We start from the raw sequence: 17,183 nt of genomic DNA on the forward strand, positions 1-17,183 counted from the left end.
CAAACAAACAACCAGAAGCACCCAAAACTGCTCCCAAGCTACCAGTCCGCTCTGTTGCAGCGGCTCCCCCGGGTGGCATCAGCGTGCAGAGCTGTGCATCGGTGATGTCCACCTCAGCGGGTCTCCCCCACGGGGTGTCCCCACCGTGGGGTCTCTTCCCGAGCCGGTATCCTCTCAGAAGGTCCCTCCCCTCAGCGAGTCCCCCCATAGTGGGTATTCCCTCAGCGGGTTTGTCCCCTTATCCGGTCTCTTACTTCAGCAGATCTCTGTGCAGCGTCTCTCCTCTTAGTGAGTCTCTTCCCCCAGCAAGTCTTCTCTCACAAGTTCTCTTCTCTCAGTAGGTCTCTCCTCAGCAAGTCTACCACATGGCGGAAGAGAACTCAGTAGGTCGTCACTGGAGAAATTCTCCCTTCCAGTGGATTTTCCTTCAGGGGGTTTCCACCTCAGTGGGTCTATCCCCTCATCAGGTCTCTTCCCTCAGAAAGTCTATCCCATGGGAGATCTCAGCCCTCAGCAGGTTTTTCCTCTTGGAGAGTGTGTGCCTTACTGTGGCTATGCTCTCAGTGGGTTCCCACCATAGTGGGTCTCTCTCCCTCAGAGAGTATCTTCCCTGCTGTGGATTCTCCCTTACAGGGTCCCCGCCATGGTAGGTCTTCCCTCAGCGCGTCTCTCCCCTCAGAAATGGTCTCCACTGCAGTGTGTTCCCCCCATTTTGAGTCTCCCCTCAGTTCATCTCTTTCCTCAGCAAGTCTCCATGGGGGTCTCCCCTCAATAGGTGTCTCCCCACTGAGTGTATCTCCCTCACAATGGATTCCTGCTCAGGGGGTTCCTGCCACAGCAAGTCTCTCCCCTCAGAGAGTGTCTCCCACACTGTGGATGCGGGTTCTTACCATCGTGGGTCTCCCCTTAGAGTGTCTCTCTCCTTAGCAGGTCTCTTCCTCAGCAAGTCTATCCCGGTGAGTCTCCCCTCAGACTGTGTCTCCCCCACAGTAGATTCCCCCTCATAGTGTTTCCACCATGGTGGGACTCCTCTCAGTGTCTCTCCCATCAGAAAGTCTCTCCCCATCAGGAGGTTCCTGCCATGATGGGTCTCCCCTCAGCAGGTCTCTCAGCTTGGAGAGGGTCTCTGTCATGGTGGATTCCTCCTAAGTGGGTTCCTGCCATGTGGAGAAAATCTCTCCCCCTCAGTTGGGTTCCTGCCATGGTGGGTCTTTCCCCCTCAGTTGGGTTCCCGCCATTGTGGGTCTCCCCTCAGCAGGTCTCTTCCCCTCAGTAAGGTGCTGCTCCACACATCACCCTAGAGGGAGGGTTAAAATGGTCCCTGCTTGCAGGTCCTTTCCCCCAGACCCAGGCAGTGTTCTCCTGTGAAGACATGAAGGAAATTGTGATACAGTGATGTGAAACACCTGCCTGTCTGTCTGCAGTAGGTGAGGAGTCTGGTTTGTAAATGGGGTTTGGGGTGGTTTTCCTGTCAGAGCTGTGGCTATAAAAGGGGTGTTGATGCAGAACTTGACACATAAAGCCTAAACTTATGTTTTTTATAAAAATACAGGCTGTTCCAGAGGTAGTAAAATCTACTGAAGTGTGTTTGTTGACTATTTGTTTATCATGTTTGGTTACATGGAGATACCACTGTCTGAGGAGTTCAAGTGTCCCACTGCAAAAATTATGGTTTTATTGCTGTAGTATCTATATGAAGACTGAGGTGTGGTGACATAACCGAAGGAAATAAATTGTTCTTTGGTGAAAATGACAGAGGTCCAAGATGGGGAGGGGCCAGACACAGCTGATGGAACACCCCAGACCTGGAATTACTGTTAAGGATGTAATCCTGTAAAGGCTATGAATTTAAAGCATAAGATTAATGTAAAGTGAATGATCCTGCTACAGTCAAAGACACTCTTCTGTGAAACCTGGTTTTGCTGATATAAGTGTGAGGTTTGCCTGTGGATCCATAGCAAATTCATGTTTTTGAATCCTTATTTCTGCACGTGTCTGAGGGCTGATCCCAGGGGGATTAAGAAGCGAGAAAGATCTAGTTTCCACAGTGGAGGACTAGCCAAACTCTGCAGAGGCCTCTGCCGCAGACTTCAATCTCCTCTGGATCTGTCTACAATATCCTTAAACCCAAATCCATGCAAGCATTTAGTGGAACACTTAGGAAACTGGAAAAGGTAACAGAGTTCAATTATAGTACAGTAAAATCCGAGATAAAGTAAAAACCCACAAACCTTCATGCTTAACTAATGTATAACAAAAGCAGCACAATCCCCCATCCAAGCTGACATTCCTCACTTAACTCTCCTGATTATGGTCAGCTTTTGAAGTGTCCGCGATACATTTTATTGAGAAATCATACATGCTGGTACAACATGTTCTATTTAGGCACAACAGGATGTGTGCCTAAGATTTCTCATCTTTCTTTTTTTCTGTCTTTTTTTGTCTTTAATTTCCTGGTTTATTTATGTTTTTACTAAGCTGAGGAAAAAAGCAGAGATTTGTGCCCTGTGTTTTTGAAGAGAAAGAGGGATGTATTTTAAGTACTGAAAGCTAGAATGACTCCTCCAAAAGCAGAAAAGAGTTTAGTGATTGTTTTATGTATGACATAGAACACAGTTCTGCACTCAGTAATTTCGTAAAGGAGGACAAAAACTTACATACAGTTTGTGCCACAGAACACAGAGTGTTACAAAATTAACTTTCTGCTCTGCTTTGTTTTAGTTGATTTTCAGTTCTGCCAAGTTTGTCCTTTGATTAGAGTTTGTATTGCCCACCTTGGGAACTAAAATGGCTACTGCCAAACTGCTCTGTCTTTCAGTTTTCAGAAGAATTAACAATGATTTTTATACCCAGTTTGCTAAAACAGACCTTGCAGACTCCTTCCAGACACTGTAGAAGTGTATTTAGTGAGGTAGTAAAAATATCAATGGCATTTACTGTCAGAGTAATTTCTATCCATGGAGAGTAGCCACATTTGGTATCTGGCTATAAAATCAAAGGAAGAGCAGGACTGGGATTCAAACAGTAAATAAATTAGAAAAGAATAAGATAAATAACTGCAATGAGCCAACTCAGTATCTGAGCTACTAGATACTGCATATCCTCTGCCTGGGCCTATTCCATTTGGTAAAGAAAAGATCAAGACAAGTAACAATGGTGAAGAATATCTGAGGATAAAAAAACAACAGAGCCTTAAGCTTTAATAAATAATACTTCTGCTTCCTTAGCACTTCCCACCTTGAGACCTTACAACAATCTTTTTACCGTAATTAATTAAGACTCACAAGGTCACTGTGCAGCTCCTTTTCCCTGGACAGTCTCCTTTTCCACAAAGACATGTTGTCCAAAGGATATTGATGGCTTTCTGTATTTGTTTGGGATTTTGGATGCATAGTAGCCCTGCTGGAGCAGAAGCTTTGACCAGGTTTCTGTATATCCAGAAACCAGACATGTCCACTGTGAGCCTTTCTCCCTTTTGTGGTGTGGTGACCATCTGTGCTGCGCATGCAAGGAATGTCTGAGCTCTCCGGGCAGATAAATAGGGCAATCTCCTTTGTGAGGGGGTGAATAAACAAATTTTCTTAAGGGGAACAGAGGATGGTTTATTGGTTTTTATCTTTGATTGGTTTTACTTAAGCTACTATTATTATTATCATCTTTTCTAGTACCACTTCCTACTTTGTTAACAAGTGTGTAACAAACCTGAGTGCTTGACCTGAGGAATCTCACTGCTCTGCCTTGTGGAAGGATTTCTATTGGAAGGCAACAGAATCTCCATCAAGGTCTAGAACTAGGTGTAAAAGTATGGGGTTTTGACACACTTAGAATTGGTGGCAGAATGAAGGTAAGGGTCTAAAGGATAAAGCTCTGAACTTGCCTACCTGGGTCTTGGAATCAGATGCCTAAAAAAAAATGATGTGACTTTCAAAAGAGGAAGTACCCAGCTCTTCCAGTTATTGATAGTTTGGTGTCAAACATGGATCTGCTGGTTTTAATTATCCCAGTATGGATTAACAGTAAAAAGCAGAACTGTTCTGGCTCAACTCTGACTCATGAAAACTCCCATTTGGAGTGGATTGTGGTGACTGAGATCTGCAGTCTTTAGGAGAACAAGTCAGGGACAAATATGTGCAAATGAGCATCATGTGCAAATGAACACGGGAGCTTTGCTGACCCTCAGGTAGGTTGTTTTGCCATGGTTCTGTCCCATTTGAAAATTGCAGGTACCTTGGCATGGCTCAGGACAGGTTTGAATCCTGACTCAAATTGTTCATGTTAATACATCTCCAAGTGCTGGATGCTGACTGAGGAATGGGGAAGGCTCCTTTCTTGGGGTAAAGTGGTGAATAATACTGTTGCCTCCATTTGTAACTTTTTTTTTCTGGGGATTTGGGCTAGAATTACAGGACCACTGAGTCATTAGGCCTAACAGCTGACATTTGGAGCTGGTTTTCAATTGAAGCTTGCCCCTTTTGCTGTAATTAGGGAATAAAAAGGAGTTTAACACTGCAACTCGTCTTTAGAAAATACAGAATACATCAAATTAAATACAAGAACTGGTTCTAGTCTTCCTCAAGTAAAAAATGCTGTCCTTTATAATGTTACTCTTCTAAGTGTGCACCTTTTCACTGTAGCAGCTTCTTATGGAATTATCTGTGACCATGGTGGGGTGTGTCTTTATATTTGCATCAGTGAGTATTAGTCAAATACAAAAAAGAGTCACAGCAAAGTTCTGTCTAGCTCCATATCCTGCCTCTTGATAATGGCTAATAACTTGTATATGGAAAACAGGACAAGTATAGAGTGACACTTCCTTTGGTAAACCCTCCCAGCTTCCAGTGGTTTCTGGTTTAGAGACCTTCCTGAGCTGGAGACTGCAGCTGTATCATTGTTTTTGATAGTCCTTGATGGACCTTTTTCCATAAAATTGTCTAATCTTTTTTTTTTTTAAACCCACTTGTGTTTTTGGCTGCCATAACATCCCGTGGCAATGAGTTCCACAACATCATTAGGCATTGTGTGAAAATGAACTTCCTTTTGTTTGCTTTTGAACCCGCTTGCTGCCTGCCAGTTTGAGTTGGTGCCCTATTATTTCTGTTAAGAATACTTTTAAATAATCATTGCTGTTTACCTTTTCTGTGCTGTAACAACTTGTCTAGAACTTAATTGTTATTATCTTTGTTTTCCAGGTTGAAAGGCTCTGGCTTGCTTAAGTTTCTCTTGTGCTAAGGCTTTCTAACACCTTGTGTGCAGCTTTGGTACATTATGCTTCTTGCCCTTTCTGTGGCTTTGTATTTCCACAGTTACTAGAACTGTGCTCAGTATTGAAGAGATGGGCATACTGTGGGTTTATTCAGAGGAATAATACCATTTTCTGCTTTGTTCTCATTCTTCTAAATAATTGTTAACAGGATAGTTTTCCCCAAATGCTGACAGCTGACACTGTGCTGGTCTTTTTGGAGAATCATCCACTTCTCCAAGATTTCTTTCATTACTGGTAATAGAGGATTTTAAGTATGGCAAGAATGGCTTTTTCCTCATCCAGTATTTTTTATCCATGGATTTAGAGTTAAATTTGCTATTTTAACACCCACTGGCCTTGTATCATTAGCCACCTACCCACAGCATTTCCAGATCATTTATGGATTATAAAGCAGCAGGAGACACATCACAGACCCTATTCTGAGTCTATAGGGAGCTCCAACATTCCTGACATCAAACATTTATTTCTCTTGGTTATGATCACCAGTTATGTCACTTATTCTCTCATTCTTGCAGTGAGGCTTGTTCATGACCTGGATTTCATACCAAAGTTAATGGCCTGGCAATTTCCCATGGGATACCTGCAGGGATCATCAGTTAATCTTCATATCATTGTGCTATTTTCATCTGTGATGCTGCCTTAAATACATTTTCCTTGCAAAATAGCTGTAGGTGTTTGTATTGAACATCAGTACAAAGATTCATTGAGTTTTCTTGCTATCACCTTTTCACCTGGGATTGTCTTTTCAATACCTTAGGCAGCTCTTGGTGCTGTGACTGTTCAGACTGAGGCACAGATTTACACAGTGGAACAGAGTCTGTAGTTTTCTGTGGTCAAGTTGCTTTGGGAGTTTTGGCCCAGTATCTCTGTCTTTAGGGATGACACTTGGTCTCTCTCTGGAGACTAAAACTGAAATACATTGGTGTGTGAGGTAGAGTTAGGAATCTGAACTTAGGGTTATTCTAGAAGTGGATGATTAGATGGGACATCTAAAATAAAGAATAGAGGGACAAAAAAGGGAAAAATAAAGTAAAACAAAAAACCAAAAGCAAACAAACAAACAAAAAAACCAAAAAACAACCTGTCTCCTTCTTATGCTGAAAAGCTCGAGTTTGTGCATTTTTAGTGACTGAAGCTTTTCAGCTTTACTGCTGTTCATGTGAATAACATTACTCAAGTTCCTTTGTACAGTACTGGGTTAATTTGTATAGCATGCTTATAAAAAGACACATAAAAACTTTAAAAACATAAATAACCTGATTTGATAATGATTTTGTAATTATTCTCTTCTGTATATTAATTCAGTATACCATACAAAGTTTGTTCTTTTCTCTAATGAATCAGGTAATTAAAATGCAGCATTTAAATAGAATCTAGGTACTTTGCAGACTTGGTTAGAGAAATGATAATTCCACAATCAAGCAACCAACTGCCCCACAAATCATGATGCTTCATCGCTAGATCTTTGTGAAGAGAGGAATTAATGGGCTGAGAAAAACACTGTAAAGGTGTACTTGTGATGAGTTCTGCAAACAGCCAAAGCATAGGGAGGGCACAGTAAAGGGAGTACAGACCTGATTGCATCCCAAGACACCGACAGAAATGTTTGTTTTCAGGAGAGCCACTTGAATTTCATAACATGAGCTTCCTTAAAATCTGTCTTGAGAAATCAGGAGTTAACAGTTTCTATAGTCTTAACCTTTCATAAATGCAGTATTTAGTAATCACAGTTCTGGTAGATTGAGTTTCATGTGAGATCTCAAAATGTTTATTTTACAGCATCCTTTGCTGTGTTTGTGCAGCGTTGCTGTTGCCTTTCTCCAGATGGGAACATGCAGGAATGCAGGAACCAGGTGGTTTGCTCAAGGACATGAGGATCTGTCTTGAGTGCAGTTAACTGGTGCCTTACTGACACTCGAGTTAGCTCTGCTTTGGTCTGAGCAGTCACCTGGATTGTGTTTACTTCCCTTAGCATTCCTTAACTCCATGTCCTGCAAAGAGGTTACCCTGAGGATGTGTAGGGTCCTGAGCAGCAAGCAAAAGTCTGGATTCTCAAACCTCTGCTTCAACAGCATGGGTTATTTATGGCCTTGATAAAATTTGGGAAAAAAGATGAGGGGCATCTTCTCATGCAGTAGTGTTGGGAAATCCTGTTGCTGAAGTTTTCTAAAGGATTAGAAATTTCTCAGATACCTCCCTCAGCATTAAACTAGTCAAAATATGAAAATTCAATTATCCTTCTCAAAAACTTGGGGGCTTCAGTATGGCAATGACTTTGAAGATCATGCTGGGGCTCTGGTTTAGTGTAGATGGAGTCTGGTTCTGTCATTAGAAAAATCAGAATCAAATGAAAAAATTAAAATAACACTTCTGCAGCTTCCTTTGTAAACAAATCTGAAACCTTAAGGCCAGGAGAAGAACACTGTGGCTACCAACTGGTATAACTCAGCTTAGGCTTCATAGAAGGAAATGATAGATCTCAGATATATACTACCTCACAGGAATATTGTAATGAAATCCAGGCAGTTTCAAGGGAAAAACAAAACCTATTGATTTTATTCCAAGGGAAGAGAGAGAAAAAGAACAGATGTGTGGAGTCTTCTGTCCACTCGCTGCAATCTGTAGTGCCGACTTAAGCCATTGTTTCTTCTCATGCCTCCTTCTGTAGTAATGCCTTGGTTAGGCACTAAATGATTCAATTTGGGATAGTAGAGAGGAAGGGGAACAAGGACCGCACGCAAGAACTGACCTAAACTCTGAGGAGGTTTGTATAATCTAATTTGCAATAAAATGGTATTTACAATGTTATCAGACAAAGCTTAGCAGTGTTAAGTTAAACAGCATATAATGTGATTAGTGGGGGAGTCATGCCCATGATGTCATACGCATTCTCTGAACTCTTGGAATGGGCAGATAATGTCTCAGGCATTTATTCTCTTGTGACACACACGAAAAACTCCGTAAAGCTTTGGGGGATGGGAAGGAAATGTGTACATGCTCGGCACCGCGCGTGGAGCTCGCAGCACCAGAAACGGCTTCTCCCTTTGGCGCAGAGCTCGACCTGTGGTTGCACCCTGCCAGCACAGTGCTGTGTAGTGGTTAAAACAGGCCTTTGGGAATAGTTTAGAAGCTTGAAATTCTATTCTTGACTCTGCCGCAGACTTGGGTTTTGACCGCTAAATCTTCTTTGCCTCTGGTAACTCCATTTTTAACTAGCAAAGGTAGTCAGCCGTGTCTGTGGAGTGCCCGGAGTAAGGAGCTGTATGGAGATAGAAACCACTGGCATTCTGTTCATTATGCAGAACAAATACAGCTAGACCACAAAGAGCTTTGCTGTAGATAACAGCGAGCAATTTCACAGCTAGTAATGGCCCATTCAGAGAAAATTAAATCTTTATCTTTCTGTCTCTCCGAGGCATGCAAAATGGTATTTAAAATTTTGTCTAGTCTAATTCATACGGATAAGCAAAATAAATCTCACCTATAGGTTCACATCAAATGTAATCTAGACTGTATTTATTTTAAGGTTTTGCTTTAAAAAACTCTTGCTAAAAGCTGCTGAATCAGGCAGAGCTCCCTTTAAACTTTCAAGTTATTTTAGTGATTGTGAAAGGACAGATTCTGGAAAATTTAAGAGTATTTTGCTCCCCAAGTCCACCAGGGACAATAAGCCCACATCGCTTCATGCATATTAATGTTTTAAAGAAACACAAAGATTGCATAAACATTTTTTCTGCCATGGTATGAAGGCTGCATAAACTGTTTAACTCTGCTGCAGAGATTGACTAGGTATTATTCATGTTTTCAGTGATGCAAGGAATTCATATGGACTAGACATGAGGTGAAATGGGAGTTGCAGATGTGCAGAATGAGATGGGGGCTGCAGAGCTGAAAGAAACTTGAAGGAGGTGGACAGGAGGGAGCTTGGAAACTATGGCTCATGCAATGTCAACTCTATTATATGTTAAAATCAACTGCAGCACTTGCATGATCCCCATCTTTTATCAGAACAAGTAGTCATTGTCTTGGCTGTAACATTCATGTCAGTTTATGGCATTGGTGTGGATTTGTTGAGAAATGTATACAAGGATTTTATTTGACTGCAGAGGGATGCCATCAAGAATAAATCTTTGTTGTTCAAAAGGGGGAAGCCAAGCTTTTGTCTCTATGGCTGATAAATGAGGAACAGGGGCCAAGTGTAATATGAACAGAGCATTGGCCAGTCTGGTCAGACATGTGGGATGTACTAACAACAACAGGGAATGAAAGCAAAGCCTGCAGGTAGACACCTTTTAAATAATCAAGGCTGACAGTTTTACTACAGTAGCACTGTTTAACACTTTGTAGGTATGTGCTGCATCCCAGATGCTGTTTATATTAAATAGTGTGCAAGTATTTAGAGCTTATTTAGAGGATACCTTTTATTTCAGGCATTTTTACGTTTATTAATATAATTACAAGTGAAATATCCCATTGTTGCAGATGCTATTCCCAGTGGATGATTCTGAATGATGTACCAGAAAGACATTTTAGATGACCTAGATTAAACTCACAGAGGACTGGCTATCCCAGTTATTTCTCAAACACAGAACATTTCCAGGAATGGGTGTTTCTGATGCTCCTTATTGACACCATGTACAGATAGTTATCAGATACCTGAGTAATCAGAGAAGCTGTGTTGAGGCAGATTGCACACAGTGCCTTGAATCTTGAGGGCTGGATTATGGGCATGCTGGACTACCATGGTGAGATGTTCTGGCCCGTGCCTCAGTTTACCTATCTGTAAAAAGTGGGTGTGATGCTATGTATAGAAACTGGCCTAGGAAAAGTATTTTGAATTGCTAGTGACAAACACCAATTAGGGATATACACAGTCCTTAAGGCAAAAGACTTCACAAACTGTAGAGCCTCAAATCTCAGTGAGCAAAATGCCTTCCTCCCAGCTCTCACAGGAAGCAAGTTAATTGGGAGGCCAATAACTATAATGAGGCAGAACCTGGGGTTTTGCATGTGTATAGCAAAATCCTCCCCTTGGGGCCAGATTCCTGTTCCATATTATGAAAGCAGTAAAAGGTCCCCTCAGCAGGTGCTGTGTAAAGGCATTTCAGCTTTGCCTTTGCAGTGCTGGAATTGCCAAGCTATTGCTTCCCTGAGTCTCCAAATGAATTCCCCGAGTCAATGTGGAACAGCTGTGTGAGAGATACAGCCTTGAGAAAAGGGGTGGCAAAGGAACACAACAAATGGGGATTTAATCAAATAGCACATGGCTGTGAAACAGCATCAGTGCCTTTCGGCTCAGCTTTCCTCTGGGTAAGGGAGAAACTCTCTGTATCAAAGCTCAGGGAAGAGAGGCAAGGTGTGATCACTGTGTGCTATTGAGGGCCTTTTGTGTGGTGAGAGAGAGCCAGTGGCACCGGCTGTGTTCATTCCTGCAGTGAGGAACAGCAGCGCTTACCTGCAAGGATGCCCAAGAACTGGAGAAAGAGCTTTCTTTTTTTCTCCTGCCTGAGTGTGGCTGCTGCCTCTGCAGAGGTTTCCCAGAGCACCCAGGCTTGAGCTATTGGAGCCAGGAAGTCAAGTGGGACAAGTCTGGGCAGGTGGAAGCAATTCTTGTGCCCTGTTAGGGTACGGAAGCTTTTCCTTCATATATATATGATTGTGGAAGTAGTTGTTTTCTTCCTTGTTGAAGCCTTCTGAAATATGGTTTGCACCAAAAAAAAAGAGTTCTCTCAACTGAAAAAAATATTTTCCTAAAGGCCACAAATGGTGAGAGTTACTGTTTTTCACTTGAAATGATTTTATTTAATAATTTTTGAAAGGAAAGTTTGTTGTGTGTCAAGTCTACCTACCTGAATTTCCAGAGCGCTTCATAAGAGCTTTTTAGGAATCCATCTACTCTGTCAAATACTGACTGTGCCTGTTGGAGTGATTGCTTAGTTATAAGTGTTATGTCTGAAATATAAAGCAGACAGGGGATAAAGGAAAATGAAGGCGAGTTTGTAACAAGCAGAATATAGCTGGCTAATTACTGTGGCAGGATAATGTCTTAGAAAAAAAACACCATTATGAAACTCATTTTTTTTTCTTGTTTCCATGACATAAAGTTTCCTTGAAATCTTTTGCTTTTGAGTGTGTGTGCACTTTCCAAAGTGATCAGAGCTAAATGGCAGCATCTGTCAGAGAAGATAAATGACCTACCAGCAAATCCTCTCAGTTAAAAGGAAGACAAAAATCTATGGAGTAGGGGAATGAGTTTTAAATTAGCCATTTCACTTAACTTCGCCCTAATGAAGGGCTAATCTTTGGACCCCTGCAAAACAAATGAGAGCATCTCTTAGATCCAACGGAAACTGATCATTGAAAAGGCTTTTGCCTTATGAACCTAATTGGAAGCAAAGTAATTCCTTTGATAGCTGTCTTCATTGAACAGTATCTTTCCCTTTTCCTGATTTATATACAGTAAATGAAGGACTCTGTTAATTGCAAACACATTTGCCTGTTTGCAGATTGACAACTAAATAAGATGGGTAGGCACAAAGGTCTGCAGTGCCAGTTCTTCAGGGATTGTCTGAGCAGAGCCTCCTGCAGAAGAAAGAAAGGGAGCTGCTCTTAAAAATGCTTTTCTGGATATTGAGGCAGCCACGTGCTCAGGTTTAAGCAGACTGTGGGCCACTGTGGAAATTATCTAAATTTACACAAGCTAAAACCTGATCTGGGATTTCAAAAATATTCTATTTATTAAATTCGCTTGCTCTTCTATTTTTGTATGTAATGCCAAATTAAGGAATTTTTCCCCCTGAAATCCAATGAATGATAGAAAAAAACATTGGACACTTGATTGCTGTAGAAGCAGGATTGTGCCTTTAAGGCAGATGGAAGGAATGTGTCAGTCATGGCCCCTCTAAAACTGGGACTTATCTTGATTATAGTGTTAGCTTGGTAGAAGAATATGATCTCATCACTGTGAAAGATTACATGAAGTATCAACTTGGCTGCCCTTAAACCAGCTCTATTCTCAGTTACATTTTCGATTGCTGCAGCTGACATGGGGTTTTGTAAATTGAAGAGATGGCCATAAAGATGGTTTGCAGGATTTGGCCCTGCAAACCATTGGCTGCTTGTTATGTTTTCTCTTTGACTGTATATATGTTTTCAGTTTTGTTTTTGAGAATGTCAAGACTAAGCAAGACTTGGATATTCTTAATTTTACAGTACTTAGAACTGATATAAAACCTGGGAAGATAGACACCTGTCTGGTAGAAAGTCACTGAGGTCCATCTAGGCTAAAATGTGAATTATTTTCCACCTTCAAGGAACTATATTCTTGAGGAGATTAAGTGTGTAAGACAGTCATGAGCAGTAGGTGTTCTGGGTGCTGTGACCAGAGGCTAATTCAGAAGGTATATCCATTTGCTTTCTGTGCATATGCAGTGTAATTCCTTTGGGTATTGATCATTATACCTAATGCCCAAATTCAGAGATAAACACTACTTTTTTAAAAATACTGTTCTCAGTGTGACTTCTCCAGGGGTTTAGTAGATGCCGTACACTAAATGAAATAAATGTCAAATGATGGAAGCCATTTGGGCATGATTGGAGCCATGGTGTGAACCCTGGGTCTGTGCAACTTAAACATCAGTAGACCTGCCAAGCCTAAGAAAACCTGTTGTATTTCTAGGGATGTATCCCAGGAACTGCATTTGGAACACTAACACCATTATAAATTACTTTTGTAGGGATAGTGATGAAACAAGGTGGCTGTTAGTCCTGTAATTCTGTAATAATCCTGGAAAAGAGTGCAAAAAGGTGAACCATGAAGAAAGTCATTGCAGAGCTTTCCACTAGAGTGCAATAGGTGTTGGCTTAAAACCACAGTTCCTTTAACTTGTCCTTTAATGTTCAGAAATTCCCATCTTTGTCATGATGCTCAGAAATCCTGGGAGCCTAACCTGAAGCTCAGAGGTGTTTTCTCTGCAACAAAGCTGCAGTGGCTCTAAGGAGGTGCAGAGAGAGGTGTGAGGTTGTGGTGAAACACTCCCCTGCAACTCTGCAGGGTCTGACAGTTTTTTTGAGTTGAAAGGGAATTGCACATTGAGTATCTTAAATTCTTTCCAAGGAATCTCATTGGGAGTGAAGACAGTGAGTAATTTATTGGGAGAGGATTTTGGTTTTATATCCTCAATACAACGTGTTGCCATAATAATTATTATTAAATATAGAAACAAATCCATTCAGGCTGCAGTTTTGACCCAGTCTGTTTCTGCTGCTACTTTGCATTGATATTTGCTGGTGTGCACTGTATGGTTTTAATTTTTCTCTCAGTAACAGTATTTCTCATTATGCCAAGTAGGAACAGCAAGAAATAGCACAATCCAAGTCTATGCTTATGGTGGGGCCTTTATGCCTATTTCATATGAGCCAGGCCTATGCTGTAGTTTTTTGTTTCTTTGAGGAGGTTTAAATTTTGTCTAACTAAACCCTGAAGCATCTAGTTTTTCATTCATGAATTAGAAATGCGCAGCATGTGTTACACTGGGTTAAGGGAATTTGCTTTTCTTGAGCTACTGAGATAGTGTACATTTTTCTTCAGATTTTTTTCTTTTTTCCCTCCATAGTTTTCCTGTTCTTGGTCTCTGCTAATCAAATTCTGAACTTAATGCTTGAATCAAATTCTAAACTCAGATGTTCAAAGTAGATTTGTGACTAGGCTGAAATAATTCATTCTGGCCATGCTGAACCCACCTAATCTACTTGCAAGTTGTATTCTTGCCCTGTGTAGTGCAACATTTATGTCACCCAAGAAAGAATAATAGATCTTCACATGCTTGGCTGATTCATGTAAGCCACTGTTTAGTGAATAGGCCTTTTGGTGTGTCTTTTTATTTTTTTTTTTTTTTCTATTTCTTTTTTTTTCCCTTCTTGTTTGATAAATTTGAGACATAGTTACTTTGAAGATTGAGCATTATCTACCTGCTCGGGGTCTGGGAACAGTTCCATGAAAACTGAGATTGGATCTCCGGGCTGCTGACAAGCTAATTCTGGACATTATTGGGAGCCTCAAGGTCAGTGTGCTTTCAACAGCAGAATAGAATTTCTGGTGCATTCATCTCTCATTTTAAATAGGTCTCCCTAAACCTCAGCTATGCTTTCCTAGTGCTATGAGAATTCAGGCTTACATACATTGTAGAGGATTTTAAAGATACTGAGATAGGAAAAGAAGAAGATCTTCAGACCCTAGAGAGGTTATTAAGTAACAGTGTGAGTTTTCACCCTAATGAACCTCCATTCAACGTCTTGGCTGAACAAAACCATGTCACTGTGTTACAGTAAATGATGTGAAAAGAGCTGCTGAACACATACATGTTTTCTGGGAGACAAATGCAAGGGGTGTTTGGGGTGATTGTTGTTGTTATTCATAGGCAGAACTACAATAAGCCAATTTATTGGCAGTTTCAGTGAGGAGGTGAAAGAGATGAAAGACAGAGATGCTGAGCTTTATTTTTCCAGATCAAAAAGAGGGTGTTGATCTGAGGCCATAGGGACCTGTGTGATTTGTAGGTGCCATTCTTCTCTGACTGTCTGCGGGAGCATTTGCCCCTAAAATTCACCCCTGGCAGTTGTGTGCAGTAAGGGGACTGTACTGCTGTCAGAAAGGATTATTGGGTGACTTCTGCTGTGCTGTCAAAGCCTGCTTAGCTTTTCTATTGTTGCCAATTAGTCTGGATCAAGTATTTAGGCAGAGTAGAACTCTAGTGTGTGTTGGTAATGTATAGAAATCTGGCAAAGAGGATACCTTGCAACAAATAGCAAGTGATAATTCAATCTATTTTCCATAGTAAAACACAGTTAATGCTGTTACCTGCAGACTGGCAGGGTTTTTTTCCCATAGAATAGTTTAGATTGGGAAGGACTTTTCAAGGCCATCTGGTCTAACCCCCTTGCAATGAGCAAGGGCATCTTCAACTAGATCAGGTTGCTCAGAGCCCCATCCAATCTGACCTGAATATTCCTGACTTGAATATCCACCACCTCTCTGGGCAACCTATGCCAGTGTTTCACTGCCCTTGTAATTAAAAATGTCTTCCTTATTTCTAGTCGAGATCCATCCTTTTTGAGTTTAAAACAATTGCACCTCGTCCTATTGCACAGGCCCTCTTACAAAGTCTGTCCCCATCTTTCTTATAGGCCACCTTTAGGTACTGAAAGGTCTTCTTGGAGTTTTCTCCAGGCTGAACATCTCCAGCTCTCCCACCCATCTCCATAGCAGAGGGGCTCCAGCCCTCGGAGCATCTTCATGACCTCCTCTGGACTCGCTCCAACAGGTCCATGTCCTTCCTGTGCTGGGGACCCCAGAGCTGGACACAGCTCTCTGCAAGTGGGGTCTGACCAGAGCAGGGCAGAGGGGCAGAATCCCCCCTCACCTACTGCCCACGCTGCCTGTGGTGCAGCCCAGGACACAGTTGGCTCTCTGGGCCGCCAGTGCAAATGGCCAGGGAATGTCCAGCTTTTCATCCATAAGCACCCCCAGAGTCCTTCTCAGCAGGGCTGTTCCCAGTCTCTGCACACCCCAGCCTGTGCTGATAGCAGGGGTTGCCTTGATCCAGGTGCAGGGCTTTGCATTCTTCAGGACTGAGTTTCTGCAAAGAACCTGGAGTAGATGTTGGATTTGCCAGCCCTTACAAATCTGTAATGAAGCCACTTCTTTATGGAATGTCAGGAGAAGCTGGGCCAGCACCTCCTACCCTATGAGATCAGTGTCCCTCAACAGGTGTTGGGTGTGCCAGAGCAGAGAATCCACCTCCTCCTTGGGAAGTCAGACAGGAGGCCTTGCTGCTTCACACTGCAGTCTCCTGTGTATCTGACCAACAAGTCAGCTCTGGAGTGTAAATAGTTCCCAGCTAGTTGGAACCAAACAGCTTTGTGACTAAAAAGATCAGCAGTCAGAAACACTTCAGTTTTCAGGCAATGGGGTAACAAACATAAACACAGTAACACATAAAACAGGAGATTTAGGAGTACAGAGTATCTAGTCATTCCTTTCCAGGCAGTGGAGAAACAGAGAGGATGTGTCCTGCAAGAGATGTGTGCTCCGATACACTCGCTGTGCATGAATGTGTGCAAATTGTTATCTTTGTGCTTTGGTTTGTCCAGGAAATAGGGAAAAATTGCAGTCAGATGAAATATACCATGTCAATTATTTTTCTTTCTTATGAAAGATCCTTCCTCTTTATCCACACCCTGCAATGTGTGCCATGTTTTGCATGCTCTCTCCGAACAGTCTGACTTGCTGACCTTCTTTGGGCAAATGAAGGTCTGATGTAACTTCCCATGAGTCCCATCTGATACAACTTCCTTTTGAACCCATCACAGCTGGTTTATGATGACTGGAGAGAATGCTGCAGAGCTCCCAAAGTTCAGGTTCTTGTCTGACCACTGTAGACCCCGACTGTCTGGAAAATCAGAACTGCCTCTGGAGAGAGTCCCTTGGCTTGCTGGAAAGTAGCAGAGAATGGCAGCTAAATTTAAACTTTAATAAAGGTTTTCTGAGCAGGATTAGGTGTTTATGGAATGTCTGCACTAGTGCATAATATGAAAGAATATCTTAACATTATTGCAATTGCATTTGAGCTGGGGAGAAGACACTGTAATTTTTAATGAAGTGCTTATGACTTTGTTGATTGCAGAAGTGTCCAGTTCCCAGTGCTGTGGAATTGCAGAGATCCTGAAGAGGTGGTGTTTACCTTGGGTCTGCATGTTCAGACTGATGTGGCTGAGTCTGGACTACTGACTGCTGAAATCCTGCCTTTGACCTTGCATGATTTGAGTAGAAGTTGGCAGAAATCTTGCAGGAGTAACTTTCTGCCTCTTAGAGGATCCTGTCAGCATGGGATGAGATTTGCTAAGGCAGGACTCTGGTTTG

General features: G+C 41.9%; 1 long non-coding RNA gene across 1 annotated transcript in view; it reads left to right on the top strand.

Annotated features, from left to right (window-relative positions):
- Positions 1-1,238: 1,238 nt before the first annotated feature.
- The window catches only part of LOC128795350 (uncharacterized), a 28,297-nt gene continuing 12,352 nt past the window's right edge, over positions 1,239-17,183 (top strand). The window contains exon 1 of the long non-coding RNA XR_008433492.1: positions 1,239-1,427. This is a non-coding gene — a long non-coding RNA (uncharacterized LOC128795350). The remainder of the gene's footprint in view (positions 1,428-17,183) is intronic.

Source organism: Vidua chalybeata, chromosome 14 (assembly GCF_026979565.1).
Source record: "Vidua chalybeata isolate OUT-0048 chromosome 14, bVidCha1 merged haplotype, whole genome shotgun sequence".
NCBI lineage: Eukaryota > Metazoa > Chordata > Aves > Passeriformes > Viduidae > Vidua > Vidua chalybeata.